The sequence below is a fragment of the Schistocerca nitens genome, chromosome 8 (assembly GCF_023898315.1).
Source record: "Schistocerca nitens isolate TAMUIC-IGC-003100 chromosome 8, iqSchNite1.1, whole genome shotgun sequence".
Classification (NCBI taxonomy): domain Eukaryota; kingdom Metazoa; phylum Arthropoda; class Insecta; order Orthoptera; family Acrididae; genus Schistocerca; species Schistocerca nitens.
This window is the reverse complement of record NC_064621.1, coordinates 451,892,281-451,898,280: the sequence shown is the minus strand read 5'-3', so window position 1 is coordinate 451,898,280 and position 6,000 is coordinate 451,892,281.

Here is a 6,000-nt window from a genome sequence, read left to right as displayed (position 1 = left end):
TTACGTTACCGCCGTTGGTGAATGACGCTTCGTCGCTAAATAGAACGCGTGCAAAAAATCTGTTATCGTCATTATCAATGACGGATGGAACAAGGAGGATATCAAATGCAGACTGACAATGTCAAAAAGGGCATTTCTAGCCAGAGAAGTCTACTAGTTTCAAACGTAGGCCATAGTTTGAGGAAGAAATTTCTGAGAATGTTCGTTTGGGCCACATCAATGTAGGGTAGTGAAACATGGACTGTGGGGAAACCGGAACAGACGAAAATGGAAGCATTTGAGGTGTGGTTCTACAGGAAAATGTTGAAAATTAGGTGGACTGATAAGGTAAGGACTGAGGAGGTTCGGCGCACAGTCGGAGAAGAAAAGAATATATGGCAAACGCTGACAAGGAGAAGGAACAAGATGGTAGGACACCTGTTAAGACTTCCGGGAATAAGGATCATGGTACTAGAGGGAGCTGTAGAGAGTAGAAAAGTTAGAGGAAGACAGAGACGAATAAATCCAGCAAAGAATTGAGGATGTGGGTGGCAAATGCTACACTGGGGTGAAGAAGAAAGACACATGAGAGGAATTAGTGGCGGGCTGCATCAAACCAGTCAGAAGACTAATGACTCAAAAACAGAAAAATATTCGCTGTAGGATTAGCGATTTACGAAGATTTTATACGAGGGCAGTTCAATAAGTAATGCAACACTTTTTTTTTCTGAAACAGGGGTTGTTTTATTCAGCATTGAAATACACCAGGTTATTCCCCAATCTTTTAGCTACACAACACTATTTTTCAACGTAAGCTCCATTCAATGCTACGGCCTTACGCCACCTTGAAATGAGGGCCTGTATGCCTGCACGGTACCATTCCACTGGTCGATGTCGGAGCCAACGTCGTACTGCATCAATAACTTCTTCATCATCCGCGTAGTGCCTCCCACGGATTGCGTCCTTCATTGGGCCAAACATATGGAAATCCGACGGTGCGAGATCGGGGCTGTAGGGGGCATGAGGAAGAACAGTCCACTGAAGTTTTGTGAGCTCCTCTCGGGTGCGAAGACTTGTGTGAGGTCTTGCGTTGTCATGAAGAAGGAGAAGTTCGTTCAGATTTTTGTGCCTACGAACACGCTGAAGTCGTTTCTTCAGTTTCTGAAGAGTAGCACAATACACTTCAGAGTTGATCGTTTGACCATGGGGAAGGACATCGAACAGAATAACCCCTTCAGCGTCCCAGAAGACTGTAACCATGACTTTACCGGCTGAGGGTATGGCTTTAAACTTTTTCTTGGTAGGGGTGTGGGTGTTGCGCCACTCCATTGATTGCCGTTTTGTTTCAGGTTCGAAGTGATGAACCCATGTTTCATCGCCTGTAACAATCTTTGACAAGAAATTGTCACCCTCAGCCACATGACGAGCAAGCAGTTCTGCACAGATGGTTCTCCTTTGCTCTTTATGGTGTTCGGTTAGACAGCGAGGGACCCAGCGGGAACAAACCTTTGAATATCCCAACTGGTGAACAATTGTGACAGCACTACCAACAGAGATGTCAAGTTGAGCACTGAGTTGTTTGATGGTGATCCGTCGATCATCTCGAACGAGTGTGTTCGCACGCTCCGCCATTGCAGGAGTCACAGCTGTGTACGGCCGGCCCGCACGCGGGAGATCAGACAGCCTTGCTTGACCTTGCGGCGATAATGACACACGCTTTGCCCAACGACTCACCGTGCTTTTGTCCACTGCCAGATCACCGTAGACATTCTGCAAGCGCCTATGAATATCTGAGATGCCCTGGTTTTCCGCCAAAAGAAACTCGATCATTGCCCGTTGTTTGCAACGCACATCCGTTACAGACGCCATTTTAACAGCTCCGTACAGCGCTGCTACCTGTCGGAAGTCAATGACGAAGCGGGAATGTTTGAAAATATTCCACAAGAAATTTCCGGTTTTTTCAACCAAAATTGGCCGAGAAAAAAAAATGTGTTGCATTACTTATTGAACTGCCCTCGTAGATACATTCACTGGAGTAATATGAAAGAATTTTAAGACTAAAAGCAGCGGATACTATAAAATTACGTTTAAATTGGAAAAAGTGCGTAATGAATTACCGACCAGCCTGACTGGCAGAAAAATTCTGTATGTCATGTATTCAGAAGACGATACCGCCGCACAAGAACTTCGTCCTGGGCATTCTAGAGCGGCGGGAGTGCTACACCTCTTTATTGATACTCGCAGGCTGTCTGACAGGTTTGAGCACAGTGAACAACAATATAGGTAACACTTTATGTATCAGTTACCTATTTACATTGGCGTTCGTTTTCTCCAAGCAGGAAGAATTCGTGGCATAGCCGTTTTGAGCAAATAGTGATAGCATAAGAGACTGATAGTAATTGTACAGAGTTAATCAAAATGTGTTGTAAGCGGTTTGTGTCAGTCACAATAAAATATCTACCTTAGATTTGTTTATTCTGGATTTGAAACCCAGTGACGACAATGTCGTTTTAGTCACTTCCTTCAGTTGCTGCACATGCTGTACGTAGAGTTTGCGGTGTATTCGTTGCACGATGGGGCACGGAGTTGAAGGTACAGCCGGCAGCCAGTTGCCCTTGAAGAATACAAAGCAGACGTCGTTCCGTTGGTGTCTGCAAATCACAGAACCCGCACGCACAAGAACAATACAACAACTACATTGTGAACCCCTAATGTACATGTTTTATACCAACGGAGCGCTAAGTACGACTATACAGGAGCTGGCCACAACCTGACAATTGCGGAAAAGTCGTTGCTGAGCTCAGCAGGACGGCGAACGGAGATCGAGAGGCGCCAAATTTGCACCACCAAACCAGACGCGCTCTTGCTTATTGGCTTGATTGATCTCGTTTTGGCTACGGCTAATATCTTCTCGAATCAGAAGGAACCGAATACTATTAGCCTTAATTTTATTCGGAATATACTTTTAAATTCTGTGTTAAAGCACACATTATATCCTTGACTACCACTGGATTGCGTCTATTGTCGTAGTCCGTTCTTCCAACAGCGATATTCCATCAAATTCCCTACGAAGTGCCCTCGACTTGGTGGAAACACACGTTTCCCTCAAGAAACGTCGATGATACAGACTTATAAACAACCCTGCGTTCTGCCTCATGCTACAAATTGTAGTGTCACATTGCTTCACTTCCTACAAGGGGTGATCGCAATATTCCCGTTTGGGGGCGTTGCTGCAGCGTATATGCAACCTGACGCAACTCCGATGCGGTTATACGGGCACCCACAATTGGGCAGTGGTTTAGTGTGGCCTTCGAAAGGAAACTTATTGATCGCTCCTGAAATTAATGGATTATAAAATAGACTTCTCCGATGACATCACTCATACAAGCACGGCAATTGATTTTAACAGACAGAAGAGACACTGGTGCACATTTATTTTTTTTCGTTTTCTGCATAAAACTAAAAAAAAGAAAAATATTATCATTCACGCAAATCTCTGGCTATAGAGGAACGCTTTTTGGAGCGAGGGTGTTTCTTACTTACCCCGCTGATAACTGCTTCTAACGACAATAATCACAAATGCACGCTGTAGTGGTTGGGGAATGTTCCAAAACCACTTATCAGCAACTACTAAACAGACCGATTGGAACTATTGAAGTTGCAGACATGGCAAATACAGTGGAAACAGTGGAAAATTCTAGACGCAGATAATTCTGTAAATCCCCTCAAACTGTTGAATATTACATGAAGAGAAAAGATTACAGTGGTACTTGTCACTGATACAGAAATATCGAGAAATAATGTCTAAATTAAATTGTAACGAGTAATCTACTTCTGTGAACAAGATTGCATACAAAACAGGTCTATGTGTAGCTACGCCGGCCTTGGTGGCCGTGCGGTTCTAGGCGCTTCAGTCAGGAACCCCGCGACTGCTACGGTCGCAGGTTCGAATTCTGCCTCGGGCATGGATGTGTGTGATGTCCTTAGGTTAGTTAGGTTTAAGTAGCTCTAAGTCTATGGGACTGATGACCTCAGATGTTAAGTCCCATAGTGCTCAGAACCATTTGAACCATTTTGTAGCTACAATCACCATTACCTGAAGGTCAATTAAAAGACTTGAAATAGAATTTGAATGTGTATACCGCTTGGGTTAAGTCTGTGTTTCTCCAGAGAATAAACTTTGCATGTATAAGATGTTTTACATCGAATATCGGCTGTTTGACTGAGATGTTCCTGTCGTATTAATCCCGAATAACCCATCCGTAATGTGGTAATTACTTAAGGTGATCATCGAATCAGTGAAATGGACTTAGAAGAAGATTAATATCCATATTCCTAGCATATTCCGTATTTTCAACGCCAACAGAAATCACCTACTAGTACATGTTAACACATTTTATTACGCTAGTTGATCCCTGGTATTGAAATTTACAGTACCTCTTCTGTGTTTTTGCAAGGTGACGTCTTCTCTTCACCAAACACTCAATGTGACTTAGCATCTCATTACAGTAACGGAGTTACCCGGGAGGTGGGAGGTGTGGCTGGTGATGAGTGGGACTCGTTTTCTCCGTCTAGGCTCACAAAAGGACTTAACCTTTTGGCATCTACTTGCGAGACTTGTCAGCCGAGCCTTTGACGTTCTATTCTCAGTCGCCTTGGCATGTGCTACATTATGAATACTTACGGTTTTGTTATGTCTCAACTCTGTTATCCTTCCAGGCTTTGGACTGCCAATAGCAGAGAAAAGAGGATTTACTGCCAACTTTTAATGTATTTACCGCACCCCGTAACAACAGTACGGTCTCTTAGCAAACCGTGAACGTGCAGAACTGACAGAAATCATAGAGTCACAATGCAGCAGCTTCACTCATATGTATAGAAAATTAGAAAATATTTGGAAATTACGAAAAAAGCGCTGACATTGTAATGTTGATGAATTTATGCATTTTACACTGGATAACCATCTGTTGAATTTACGAGTAAACTACAAAATTTGGTGCGAATGAGTCAGTATTGCTGTGGCACTGAAATTACTACCGAAATTTACTGTGTATCGAAAGGCACACCTACGTTTCTAGCATTTGTAGACTTAGAGAAAGCTTTTGACAATGTTGACTGGAATACTCTCTTTCAAATTCTAAAGGTGACAGGGGTAAAATACTGGGAGCGAAAGGCTATTTACAATTTGTACAGAAACCAGATGGCAGTTATAAGAGTCGAGGGACATGAAAGGGAAGCAGCGGTTGGGAAGGGAGTAAGACAGGGTTGTAGCCTCTCCCCGATGTTATTCAATCTGTATATTGAGCAAGCAGTAAAGGAAACAAAAGAAAAATTCGGAGTAGGTATTAAAATCCATGGAGAAGAAATAAAAACTTTGAGGTTCGCCGATGACATTGTAATTCTGTCAGAGACAGCAAAGGACTTGGAAGAGCAGTTGAACGGAATGGATGGTGTCTTGAAGGGAGGATATAAGATGAACATCAACAAAAGCAAAACGAGGATAATGGAATGTAGTCGAATTAAATCGGGTGATGTTGAGGGTATTAGATTAGGAAATGAGACACTTAAAGTAGTAAAAGAGTTTTGCTATTTGGGGAGCAAAATAACCGATGATGGTCGAAGTAGAGAGGATATAAAATGTAGACTGGCAATGACAAGGAAAGCGTTTCTGAAGAAGAGAAATTTGTTAACATCGAGTATAGATTTAAGTGTCAGGAAGTCATTTCTGAAAGTATTTGTATGGAGTGTAGCCATGTATGGAAGTGAAACATGGACGGTAAATAGTTTGGACAAGAAGAGAATAGAAGCTTTCGAAATGTGGTGCTACAGAAGAATGCTGAAGATTAAATGGGTAGATCACTTAACTAATGAGGAGGTACTGAATAGGATTGGGGAGAAGAGGAGTTTGTGGCACAACTTGACCAGAAGAAGGGATCGGTTGGTAGGACATGTTCTGAGGCATCAAGGGTTCACAAATTTAGTATTGCAGGGCATCGTGGAGGGTAAAAATCGTAGGGGGAG